This window comes from Carassius auratus, unplaced genomic scaffold (assembly GCF_003368295.1).
Source record: "Carassius auratus strain Wakin unplaced genomic scaffold, ASM336829v1 scaf_tig00006726, whole genome shotgun sequence".
NCBI lineage: Eukaryota > Metazoa > Chordata > Actinopteri > Cypriniformes > Cyprinidae > Carassius > Carassius auratus.
In genome coordinates this window covers 33900-48321 of record NW_020523784.1, presented here as the reverse complement: position 1 = coordinate 48321, position 14422 = coordinate 33900, and the positions used below count along the sequence as shown (strand labels likewise).

Genomic DNA, 14422 nt, shown 5'->3' with positions numbered 1-14422 from the left:
AGTTTCACAGGTCTGGTTAGACATAAATTACATGGATATGCTTTTAAAGCTCATTTTCGGTCTTGGTGAATTATTATTGTCTGTTATTTTCTGATTTGGAGACTAATTTACTATGGGAAAGGCATAAAGTATGTAATGCCTTGGATGAATTCTTGCTTATTTCCCTAATTTCCCTTTTTGCTCTTAGAACAGCTGACTTCTGTGCTTCTTTTTAAATCTGTTTAAGATAAACCACAACCAGTGTTTGCCAAATTGCTCCTTTTTTATTGTTCTTTCGAATGGTTTTACCTTCAGTGCTTGTGACTGGCTTTAGTTACTCAAAAGCTCCTTATTTTTTGTGTTATAGACATTTGGCAGTCACCCATCCTTATGTGCATATCTATGTTTTAGTCCTCAGCTGTGCGCTGTAAACACAGAGAGTGTGCATGCACGGCCGAGCGCTTGGCCAGACGGATTGCGTGAGACTTTTTTACTGCGTCTGCAGAGCTTTTCAAGAAAAACATTAGATAAACAGATTGTGCCGGCCTGTGGAACAGGGGTAATGTCTGATTCTGATCGTTTCGAGTGTTAAGACGCCTGCTCAGAGCGGGGCACATGGTCAAGAATGTTTAAATTATCCTCCCACAATACCACAACCCCCAAAACAGGCTTAGCCACCCGCCCCCCTACCACCATCAGCGACATCCAACTATTCAACAACTAACCAAACTGGCCGTACCACCAATGCTCTGTCACTTTCTGTTTTTGCCCAGTTTGTGTTTGTCTGACTCTTTCGTTCTCGTTCTTGGCCTCAATGGTTTCCATGTGACTTGTGATCGTGTTTTTTCTGGAGGGGGAATCGGCTACATGTGAGAACTAGGAGGAAGCGTTTTTTTTTTTTATCGAGTGCAAATACAGATGCTCACACAGACGTGACTAATTGCACAGGCTTGCTCATGGTTTTTGGACTGTGCATCCTAATGCAGCAGTAAAATAATATGGCAACCACATTATAAGCTCACAGTGGCAAAAAAGCATCACACCACACGCTATACACCATAGGAGGGCTTCAAGGCTGGAGCAAAGCCCAAAATTGTCCTACTGGAGCCCAGCAGAGTCCAGAACTGAAATTCCTGTAAGAATAACAATAAAAACCAAAATCAAAAATGATAAAAGAGGGAAGCACCAGTGAACCACAGTGAATTAGGCAAAGCAGACAGGCACAGAGTGCCCCGTTTGGAGTCTTGCTGATTGGGAAAACACAGCGAGGCTGAGCATGTCTGGCTTTTTTTCCTCATCTCTCTGGCCAGCTAGTGCAGGAGCTAAAGTTGGACCAGGATCTCTGCAGATGTGGTTTAACATGGACATGTGCTCTGCCATACTTTTCTTTCTTGATTTTCACTGATGCAACACAGGCACACAATAAATGTTGTTATCTTTCCATTTGAAGTCAGGATAGGCATTTTTTTATCTGCACTTTATTTAAATATACAAGTGAACTTTGGTCTCCCATTATTAATATATATATATATATATATATATATATATATATATATATATATATACATATTCCATTATTGATTGTTAAGGAATATATGTAAAAATAATAATAATAATAATAATAATAAACTGTTATTTAATTAAAAAAAACATGAGGCTAGCATCAAAATCAGCCCCTATGTAAACTGATTGATTTTGGACTGATTGATTTTGGTCTGTCTGGCCATGAAGGTCTTGACTTATTTGTCAGAATCAAAAATTATAATTTCACAAAATCATTATTTCACATAATTAAAAAATATTTTCATATTATTTTCACATAATTAAATTGACATTTAATTTATAGTAAATATTTAATTTATTGTAAATGTTTAATTAAAATACTAGTGACCAAAATGATAGCTTCAAATGTATTATATTTTCAATAATTTAACATTAAATACATAGTTAAATTTAATATTTAATTTAAAATTTAATTTAATATATACTATATATATATGTGTGTGTGTATGTGTGTGTGTGTTTGTTACACACATTCATGTTTTAAGTATTATTTAGACATTCATAACTTCTAAAACATTTTTAAAGATAAAAATAAATAAAAAAACATTATGTAATATTAAGTTAAGCTTGATGATCACCAATTTATGAAGCTTAAGCATCACCTTTCATTCCTTTCCAAAATAAAATTTATCCATAAATAAAATAAGTTTCAGACATTATTTTGTACCCTACTCATGGAAAGTGTCTCAAATGATTCCAGTCTTTGATATGGCCCTTGCAGGAGTCTCTTTTTAAACTGTGGAAAAGGGTTTACATTTGAGAAAGGGGCACCATTAACCTTTGGTTAGAATTTAAAGAGGTTCTTGCTGAGTTGCGGCACTGTGAAGAAAGTTGATCTGACCTGTGGGTCTCATGCTTGCAGATGCAGTCGGGCTGACTAGTGGGTTTCTGTGTTCAAACCTGCGGTTACAAGAGAGAGTTCAGCTGTCACAGCACATTGAAATAGGAAGTGAGGTAGGTTATGAATGTGTCTTGGCATGGCCAGGTCCACTGAGAACAGCAAACCAAAACCTGTGAACTGTGAAGGCCACGGATGTCCATGTGCTTTGGAACTGAATTTAAGATCAGCAGACTTTAAGCACCATCACTCAGGCTTCGTAGGTTCAGCTCTCTTGGGAAAACATAGAGTGCAGAAATTAAAGTCTGGGAGACATTTCAATCAATAAAGTATCTGCCACATTCAGTCAGGTGTGATGTCAAGTCTAGAACAGACCACAACTGGCCATAAATGTAAGTCTGAGGCCGGATTCTTAAGATAAATAATCAAATTAATTATCACAGAAGGTCCTTTTTTCTTTTCTTTTTTTTCTTTTTTTTTTTTGCTATTTTATGCAAAATAAATATTTTGTTTTATGTATAGCTATAGCTTTATATTTGAGCAACTCAATAATTTCAAAATAAGGGATTCAAGAAAAATTGAAGGTTATGTTAGTTTGTTACATTTGTTAATTGTGATGAAGTTTTCTTCTTAAGTTTTTTCTTAAGAAAAATTGGGGAACTGTTCCAAACGTGTCTTAAAGTAAGCTAAAATAAGATATTTTGAAGAATGTTTTTGGCTATACACATTCAAAGTCAATGGGGTCCAAAACAACACTGGGCTCTCGTAGTTCAAGGAAGGAAACATATCGAAACATCTTTTATAATCTACAGAATAAAGAATATCATACAGGTTTGGAATGACATCATTTGTTTATTTGTTATCATTTCTACTTTTTGGCTGAACTATTCATGTAAGACTGTTTCAAGAATCAGCCCAGTTCTGATTTACAGGTTTACAGGAAAAATGCTAAATGCAAAGAATGAAATGCAACTATGTGTATAATCATGGATAAGCCTAAATAAAATAGGAAAATGAGTCAGCCTTTAAAATGAAAGAGAAAGCACCCATTAAGATCAACTTGTGTAATCCATGAAAGCAGATTTAAAAAAAGAGAGTCAATAAACCCCTCTTCTCCGAGCCAGTGGTCTCTCCTATGCACCTGATCAAATCTGTATAAATATTTGGTGCGGGTAACATGAGGATGAAATTATCATTCCTTCCTGCAGTAAATTAAAGCAAACACCTGCAGCTGTCTTGGGGATCGACTGGTTAAACAAACGCTGAGGCACTGAGCTAGGCTTTGGCATCCGTACCTCATCGCCCCGGCGGAACTTGTGTGGGGTCAATAACTCTACCCAGTGACCCGTCCGACAGCAAGCCGTGTAGGAAGATCTGCTTGACTCTTCTTGTAAGCATCCCTCAAGTGAAACATGTACCTCTGAAAAGGCTGCTTGTCTACACCAAAAAACTGAACCCATAGATTCTGTCATTTTTCCACAAAGTACTGAAACAAGGCCTAAAATAGCATCTCACTTCTAACGTTTAAAAGGAAGGGCTTTATTTCAGCTTTTTCAGTTTTGGACTGGTGTTAGGGGTTATTTTCTCAGTGTTTTGTAGCCTTTGTGGTAGCCGAGAAAAACGTTCATGTGTTGTATCCCGTGCCAGGCATTGCTGAACAGGCTCGCACATGGAGAGCTGTTTATGTATGCCACTGTCACTCAGTATTACACCTTTTGGAAATAGTGCTGACTGGCATAGGACTTTGAAATCCAACCGAGCACATTGGTAAGGCCAACATAAACGGGAACGTGAAGGGAAACTGAATGCTCATTCGGGTATCCAAAAACGGTTAGGAGTAAAGAACATGGAGTAAAGAACTTAGTCTTTGTAAGGAGATGAAAACATTATGCAGTGAGTAACAGACGCCTGCTGAAACACCCAGTAAAAAGATAACATTTCTATCTGCACGATTTCCACTGCTGGTTTTCCATCAAAATAAAAGTTCAAATTAAGACAGCCATAAATATTAGTATTGTAACTTTACAGAAATAATAAATATTTGTTTTTATTATTAATACTATTATTATATTTTTTCTTAAATGTTCTAGTGTATTTTACAGTGAAATATTACTGTAAAATATTATTATTATTTTTGTATAATGTATTGTTAGCTAAAGGACTAGTAGGCAGATCCTAAAGCAGTGCATCATTGATCTTTCTCTCTTTGCAGTTTGAAAGCCTGTGACCACAGAGGACGGTGACAATGCTGGCAGTGCTCTGTGTCCTGCTCACGTTGGGGAATCATGCCCTGGGTGGAGGTTATGCCCCCATGCCTCAGATGAAATATGTGCAGCCCATGATGAAGGGGCCTGTTGGGCCACCCTTCAGAGAAGGCAAGGGCCAGTATCTTGGTAAGTGTTTGTAATCCATCTTCATTAGATCTATCTAGTTTTCCTGTCTGTCCATCCATCTATCCAAATTGAAGTGCCTGCTTTAGTGGGGATTTTTCAGTGACTCTTTCTTGCAGGATACATTGTTACGCCAGTAGGTGGCACCAAGTGTCTTGAGTAAGTAATTTGAATCATTTATTCAGCTGATTTGTTCAAAAATACAAATTCATTCAGTAACAAAATATTTGACTGTCTTTATGAATGAGTCATTTGAATAAATCACAAAATTAAAGGGTATAGGTGACTTCTGCATATCACTCTCAAAAGCCACACCTCCTCCAAAACACATGAATGCACACAGGCAGACATAGCCCTTGGACCGAGGGATATGATTGGACAAACATGTTATGGTCCCACACCTTCACAGATGATATAAATAGATGTAAATACATTTAAACCTCTAACTTAGTGATTGCTTTTGGGATGTGAAGAGACTTTCAACCAGCATAACAAAAATGACCCAAATCACCTACCCTACCTTTATTTAAAAAACAGCTGCTCACACATAAAGACAACTATTGTGTGTGTTTATTAATTAATATAGTATGGAGTTACTTTTGTGCCAGTAAAAATTAGCTAGAATTTTTTTCAAGACAGTTAAACTTAATAATGTATTTTTTATACTGAAACTAAAACTTAAAAAAAAAGAAATACACTGCATGTTTTGCACTACTGAAGTTTCTAAAGTTTTTATTCACTATTCTGGCACAAACCTCTCGTGGGGGCAGGGCTAGCAGCAGTGTGTTCTCATTGGCTACCTGGATTTTGATTGACAGCCTGTTGTGGACGTGAGTGTCTGTTAACGGATTTCTATATCATTTTAGTGATATCAATTTAGGAGTTTTGTTCTTGAATTTAATCTTTATTTATCTGTTGTTATTACTCTGTCAACATAAGCTTTTAGGAGTGTGAGAGATCAAACGCGAGAGAAAATTTAATGTCTATTGAGGTTTAATTAGATGTACTGTATATAATACTGGAAATAATGTATCACGTCCAATGTTTTCTAGAAAATGTGTTTATTGCTGATGATTCTTTTGCATTTTAGGGTCTAATTAGGTTGTGCTGATAACATTTTAAGATAGTATCATATGTGTGTGATTTAATCAGATGTCAAGAAAGTCTCACTAAAACCAGGTAATCAAGGTTGGCAACCCTGGCCATAACACTTAGCATATGCACTTACACCAGGGCTGTCAAACTCCGTTCCTGGAGAGCAGGAGCCCTGCAGAGTCTATATCCAACCTGCTCCAACACACATGTAGTTTTCAAATAATCCTGAAGGACTTGATTAGTTGGATCAGTTGTGTTTCATTCGGGTTGAAGCTAAACTCTGCAGGGCTGAGGAACTCCAGGAACTGAGTTTGACACCCCTGACTTACACCATCACAATCAATTATCATTTAAATTTGAAGAATTCAAACTAAATTACGCTTGTGACTTGTCAGATGGTACAAAGAATGTTCTTGCTACCAATTGTTTTTATCATGCTGATCATTTTGTTTAGTTAAAATTCTGGAAGCACATTTGTAAGTATTGATTATTTTATTTTATTTTATTTTTATTTCAAAAGATATTTTATTCAGTTTCAGTATATATTTTCATAAGTTTCTTGAAAAATTAAGTTTTATTGGCACAAAAGTAATTCAATAATTTAGCTGGTTAAACTGGATTTCAGGAAGGTAATTAGTAAGATATTTTTGCACTAAAATATAATTTAATTTTTGCACTGAAGTGACACAGTGGTTTAGTGTATTCACCCTTTTATGCCATGGATGACTGAGATTCTTCAGGCAGAGAAAGAGTTAAGGAGTTGAGCCAAAAGTCTGTCAGACTGAAAAAGCGCTAGAGATGAACTATAAGATAGGACAAGACTGATTTGCAGTTCACAGATTCCTCTCCGCTCTGTGATATAAGAAAGGGCGCTGTGAGTATGTCACAAGAGGAGAAAGAAGAAAAAGAGGACAGGATGGGGTGAAGTCACCTCCCTTCTGAGCAGTATATCACAGGTCCATTAGGTCCAAACCAGAAGGGATTCAAAGGGTGTGTCAAAACAGTGTCAGAAACAAGTAGGAGGGGTCAAGAGAGCCGTGGGCTGATGAGAAATCCAGGGTAGGTGTCAAATGGAAGTTGTTGTGATGTGCTTCAGATACATAGGATGTCTCTGTTTCACAGGTAAAAAGAGAAGGATAAAATACAGCAAAGAGCGGCCAGATAGATGTTCCTGGGATTAATTGGTTTACCTGCTACTGTTAGTTCAGCTTTTGAAAGTGAAAAAAAGTCGTGACAATTGCCAAGTATGGTAACCCATACTCTGAATTGGTGTTCTGCATTTAATCCATCCAAGTGCACACACACAGCAGTGAGAAGTGAACACACACCCAGAGCTGTGGGTAGCTATATCCAGCGCCCGGGGAGCAACTGGAGTTTCAGTGCCTTGCTCAAGGCCATGGGTATTGAGGGTGGAAGAGAGCGCTGTTCATTCACTTCCCGCCACCAACAACTCCTGCCAGCACCAAGATTCGAACCGGCGACCTTTTGGTAGTTAGTCCGGCTCTCTAACCATTAGGTCACAGCTGCCTCCCTTTTAGGGATAGTTCACTCAAAGAGGAACTTTCAGTCATCATTTACCCATCTTCATGTTGTTCCAAACCTGTGTGGAAACACTGTTCCTAAGAAGAAAGGAAAGTCATACAGGTTTGAGCAACATGGGGGTGAGTAAATTATGACTGAATTTGTATTTTGCACACATGCGTTTATTTTTTGACATTCTTCAATTAATTTTTATAAGTATAGAGAGACTGATAGTATTTATCAGTTAAATTGAATACAATTATAACATAGTTTTATTAGTTATAAACACAGAAGTGTTCAATTTTTGTCCTGCATTCTAAATGACCAAAACCATTGAACTGAATGCTTTTTATATTTACATACTGATTATTAGTGAGCTCTTGGCCTGTCTGTGGTCTGCTGACAAAGATTGCATGTGATTGACAGTTTTGAAAGGATAGCGTTTCTCTGCATCTGGTAACTTTTTCAATGTGTTTAATTCAGTTTTTGTGCATCGGTGAATTTGTGTATTTGGGCCTATGGTTTGGGCCCGTACAATGCAAATTAGTTTTTGTTACAACTAATATAAAAGTAATTTAATATTAGTAATTTAATTTATTTTGGTATTTGGACATGCATACAGTTCTTTTGAATCGCTTCAATTTAAAGAGTAGGAGACATTCAAGATCAATTGAGACTCAAAACATAGAAAAGCTGTGTGCACACTGCCATCTAGTGGACAATGGAAGACATGCACAAACAAAGAGTTTGTGTGAAAAATGTCTGTGATATTACACATTGCTTATCCAGTTGAAACCTAAGGCAATTTTAATTGATTAATTAATACATAAATAAATAACATACTAAATAAAACTTGCAATTGGGTATAGATAACCTCTATAAAATTCAGAGCCACCCTCTTTAAAACCAATATTGTGCTTAAAATATTGAGAACCATATGTACACAGTTATTTTTTTATTTTATTTATTTCCCGCTGACCATATCTAAATTCCACTGACTTCTTTATAATAGCAGTTGTTATAGTAGATTCCATGTAGTTGTCTGTTTATTTAGGGGCATGAAGTTTAAAGTGGTACAGTGATGGTATCAGATGGGTTAAAGGGTTAGTTCACCCAAATATTAAAATGATGTCATTAATGACTCACTCTTATGTCGTTGCAAACCCATAAGACCTCCATTCATCTTCTAAACACAGTTAAAGATATTTTAGATTTAGTCCGAGAGCTCTCAGTCCCTCCATTGAGAATGTATGTATGGTAGACTGTCCATGTCCAGAAAGGTAATAAAAACATCTTCAAAGTAGTCCATGTGACATCAGAGGGTCCGTTAGAATTTGTTGAAACATCGAATTTACATTTTGGTCCAAAAATAAGAAAAATTACGACTTGGGTTTACCAATTTATTCAGTATTTTCTTCTCTTCCGGGACTGCTGTGAGAGTTAACGTACGACGCTGCTGATGTGTTTTGGTGCGTCCAATAACAAAGATAACACGTCAGCAGCGTCATACGTCAGCAGCGTCACTGAAGTCTTGTGAATGCGCTCACAACAGACCCAGAAGAGAAGACAATGCTGAATAAATTCTAACTGATCCTCTGATGTCACATGGACTACTTTGAAGATGATTTATTACTTTTCTGGACATGGACAGTATTCCGTACAGACATTTTCAATGGAAGCACAGAAAGCTCTCTGACTAAATCTAAAATATCTTAAATTGTGTTGCAAAGATGAACAGAGGTGGTGCAGTTTGGAACAACATGAGGGTGAGTTATTAATGGCATAATTTTTATATTTGGGTGAACTAACCCTTTAAGTTAATAGAATTTACTGAACAAGAGCGATTTTGTATTGTGTAATTTGTATATTTATGTAAAGTGTAATTATCTCAATTATTCCTCTATAAACCAGTTTAGGCATGTTGAATATCTAGGCCTATGCTATAAATCATTATACCACTTGAGGGGCGCTTCACAAATAGAACATACCATTCCAAAGCATACAGTTGAGAATATGTAGAAAAAATGTACAGAGAAGTGGATGGATAGATATATTATAGGTACTCAAGAGCCATAAAATCTATGAGAAAATTATGCTTGATTATATTTCCTTTTACAAATATTTTAAATATTACTTTAAAAAAAAAAACTTTAGAAATGTCATAAGAATTAAGCACATTTTAACATTGACCAATTTTTCTTAAGATCATGCTAAACATTTGAGTTAATGTAACATGGGATTTGTCAGGACATCAGGTCAGTGAAATTGACCATTTTAAAGTCAAAGTTTAATGTACTGTTAATTCTGAACTCATCTCTCAAAACATTTATTGAGAAGTACAGTGAATGCAACTTTGCAGTGTTTTCCTGACTTGCATAGTTTGGTTGCTCCTAGTAGAAACATGGCTGTCAAATGTCATCACTGTAGTTCCTTTGCTGAAATTCCAGTGAGGTAAAATGCTGTTGATTTTTTTCAATGTCCTTTTTTAATGTTTTGTCTATAAACACATTCAATTTTCTCTATAAGCCTTTGTTGCACACCTGCGTAGCTGCCATTGAGCAGGCGCTTGAGCATAATGCTGAGATAAGCACATCGCAAATGTAGTCTCAGTGGAACTTTGTTTTAACTTTTTTTTTCTTCTTCTTTAAATTCACACATTGGCAAAACCTTATTTTATTTATTTAATTCTGAATTTATGATTTTTTCTTTTTTATTGCAGAGTTTCCACCCATGATGGACATTAAAGGGGAGCCAGGTCCTCAAGGGAAACCAGGACCAAGGGGAATACCTGGGCCTCCTGGATCACCAGGGAAACCAGGTATAGGAAAACCAGGTCTAAATGGTCAAACAGGTCCTTCAGGGCCTCCAGGATTCCCTGGGATTGGAAAACCAGGGTTACCAGGTTTACCAGGAAAGATAGGACCTAAAGGACCTCCAGGACTCAATGGTGAGGTTGGGCCTCGTGGAGAGGTGGGTCCACGTGGAATTCCAGGTCAGCCAGGACCACCTGGACCCGCAGGTCTGTCATTGAATGGTAAACCAGGGTTACCTGGGACTAGAGGCCCACCGGGATCAAGAGGTGATCCGGGGCCTGAAGGGGGACGTGGCATTCCTGGTGAACAAGGACCTAAAGGGGAAACGGCAATGGAAAACCCGGTTCAACAGGTCCAAGGGGACCCATTGGCCTTCAAGGACCTCCAGGACCTCCAGGTATTCCTGGGTTGGGTAAACCAGGGATTGGTGGACTTCCCGGGCCAGTAGGGCCAAAAGGAGATAAAGGTGGTCCAGGAGTTCAAGGTGTCCCAGGGGAATCTGGTCCCCCTGGACTACAAGGTCAGCCGGGGGCACCTGGTGTGGGAAAACCTGGACTTGATGGTGCTCCAGGTAACCCAGGCCCAATAGGTCCAAAGGGTGATGTTGGGCCCAGAGGAACTCCTGGGTTTCCTGGTTCCCCTGGCTATGGTAAACCAGGTCTTGTAGGACAAAAAGGAGACAGAGGTCCTGCTGGTTTACAAGGAGCCCCTGGTGACAAAGGAGAAACTGGGATGGATGGTCTACCAGGAGATTCAGGGTCAACTGGACAGCCAGGGCTTCCAGGTCCACAAGGTCCTATGGGTCTTCCAGGGAAACATGGGATGCCTGGTCTAAAGGGAGAGAATGGCCCACAAGGGCCTCCAGGCTTGCCAGGACTTAGAGGAGATCAAGGTCCCAGTGGACTCCCAGGAAAGCCTGGCTTCCCAGGGGATAAGGGCCTTCCTGGTCTCAATGGAGCCACAGGTAAACCTGGACCTAAAGGTGAACCGGGTCACATCGGACTGCCAGGTAATCCTGGCTTGATTGGGGGACCAGGTCCAAAAGGTGAGAATGGGTTGCCAGGACCCACTGGACCACGTGGCAATTCAGGGATTCCTGGACTACCAGGCCCCACTGGTCATATGGGACCTCAGGGCATTCCAGGATTGAAAGGTGAACAAGGTCTACCGGGCCCCCAAGGAATTGGAAAGCCTGGAGACAAAGGTATGCCTGGTCCACAAGGACCTCCGGGAAAACCTGGCCCTTCTGGCCTAAATGGTATGCAGGGCCCTCCGGGTCCACCTGGACCTCCTGGACCTCCTGGCCCGCCAAATGGTGATTTCAATCAGTTAGCTGTTCGAGGACCAAATATTGTAGGAGAATCTATTCCAAAGCCTAATGGTGAGAAACCCTATTTTGGTCAAGCTGAGCTCTCTGCCTCCGTGGCTCCTGCTTTCACCGCTATATTGACAACACCATTTCCACCATCTGGAATGCCGATTAAATTTGACAGAATTCTGCACAATGGGCAAAATGCTTACAACCCTGCCACAGGCATCTTCACAAGCCCACTTCCTGGAGTCTACTATTTTGCTTATCATGTACATGTAAAGGGAAGCAGCCTGTGGGTGGCACTGTACAAAAACAATGTGCCGGCCACATACACCTATGATGAATACAAGAAGGGCTATATGGACCAGGCATCAGGCAGTGCGGTTCTAGAGCTGAAAGAGAACGACCAAGTTTGGGTGCAAATGCCCTCTGACCAAGCAAACGGGCTCTACTCCACTGAGTACATCCATTCTTCCTTCTCAGGGTTCCTCCTGTGTCCCACATAACGTTCCGTCTCAATGAAAAATTGCTTGCTCAAGTGGCCTGCAGTTACATCTGTGATAACAGCGACTAGATCACAAGAAAGACTTGCTGAATGACGGAGAGGCTGAGTTCGAAGCAGATTTCATGCTGTGTCTCTGTTTTCACCCTCTCTTTCAAATGTTTGATTTGTACTTTCAAGTACAAACATTGTCATTTTCTGCCTATATGATAATTTTATTATAACTGTTGTGTTATTTTTGTTGATGTTGATATAATGGTGTTATTTTATTGATGTTGTTGTAGTTGTTCCTGTTTATCACAATCAGACTATTAAGTACTTTGCAATGCTTAGGTAACCGTTTGAAGACTTACCCATGTGACTGCACACGTTGCCAAATGTTCTGACTCCCACTGAGCTCATCATGTTGACTCTGGGGTTGTGTGTTCCCCTGGTTGCAGTCTATTTTACCTGTATCTTACCCTCATATAACACAGGCTACTTGATTCATGCCATGTTTCACATTTTAGAATCCAGACATTCTATACAACATTGTTATTGTATTTGTATGTTTAAATACATCTATAATTTAAAGAATAATCCTCAGTTCCACATTGTTTTTTTTTTCTTATTAATGCCAAACAGGTGAATATCTATCTGTTTTAGTCATTAGGTATATATGTTTTATTTGATTTACTGTGTTGAGCAAAAATGATGTGCTAATCTGTCTGTTTCTGCAACGACTACATTGTGTTGGAGAGTGATTAAGACAAAAATTACTTGATGATTTACTTATTTGAGTCATTTGCTCAAAACATGCCAGGTTTAAATCAGTAGCAATCCTGAAGGCCTCTAGAGGACTGCTGTACAACATTGCCTGCATTAACAAAACAAATATAACAAATACATTTCTGTGAAACTGATTCCATACACTCAGAAAAAAAGGTAAAAAAAGCTGTCACTGGTGGTAACCTTTCAAAAGTTACAACTTTGTGCTTTATTACATACATTTTAGTGCCTAAATTGCACATATTAGTACCTTAATGGTACATATTAGTCCTTTTAAAAAGGTGCCGCCCCAGTGAAAGCTTTGTACATTTATTTCTAAGAGTGTACTTAAAAAAAATCATGAAATCAAAGCTAATACATAGCGTACAGCTTCTCATTAAAATCTTACGATATCCTAGAGTACATTGTTGAGTAAGGGACTACTAATAGACTGAAAATATGAAAATATAATTCAGATTTTTTTTTTTTATAAGAAACCCATTCTCCAACACAAAATCCAAACTACTGCTTTGTATACTCTAAACGTTTTACATTCTCTGATGCCTTTTTAATTGTTGCTTTAACAAAGACACGTTTTCCTGCTTGTTTTTTACATTCTTTTTAGACATGTAATTACACAGACATGATTGTCACAAACATGAGTCGATGCATATTCCAATCTTTTACCTTTTGACAAAAAAAAATTACATTATTTGGATACATCACACTGTAATAGCACTGCTCCAGTGCTGTTTATACAAGTTTAAAAATGTAAACATCTTCAAACAAAGAAATTGCACATACTGAAGTGAGAGAAAAATAGCAAATGAGGCTTGGAGTCCCTCTTGAAAGATATTTTCTAATTTCCGTTTGTTTGAACAGTACATAGAAAGATAAAACCTGAATCAGTCTAAAGGAGTGTCAGTACTTAAATGCACCAGATTGCCCATTCAATACATGGTTTCATGACATTTGTTGCATGACATTGTTCAGATAATTTACTTTTGAATGATGTTTTGGCACCAGATCTTTCTTATTTCAGCATGTATTTGATGACCTTTTTGTTGTATATTAACACTGTGACCAATATTTTCTATGAGTGTATATTGTTTGTGTGCAATGGATTGAAGATTTAAGAATTCGTTGTGCTGCAATATCTCAAAACTGCTTAGACTTTGTTGCTTCCTTTTATCATTCAAACTAGGCGGGAAAAAAGCCTTGATTCTGTTCCATGGGATATTTATTCATTATCAATCAAATTAAAAGAAACAGCCAATCCTATTTGCACAAGAACTTGATTAAGGCATATTTATACATTTTTGACAGTCCAGCAAGGAATGTCTAACTACCGAAACCCTGAACGTACAAATAACCTTATATTTAATAGCATCAAGGAGTTTGTAGTACACACTATCATTATTTCTTTCTTTTATGATGTATCTATCAATCTATAGGACTTTGTCGTATTGCATTCACTTTATGCAATCCATTTTGGGTATTAAATGCACTCTTTGATTGAACATATTTTGTCAGCTCATACAAAATTTACAAGTACTTGACAGTACTGATGCAACATCAATAAAGACTTTCTTTAACAAGGGTGTCTTTTGTTGTTCTCCGTTACTAATAAGAGCAGGGCAATTAATTATGCCTGGTATTAAT

At 38.0% G+C, this 14422-nt stretch overlaps 1 pseudogene; it reads left to right on the top strand.

Annotated features, from left to right (window-relative positions):
- Positions 1-4596: 4596 nt before the first annotated feature.
- Positions 4597-14360, top strand: LOC113071268 (collagen alpha-2(VIII) chain-like; annotated as a pseudogene).
- The last annotated feature ends 62 nt before the right edge of the window (positions 14361-14422 follow it).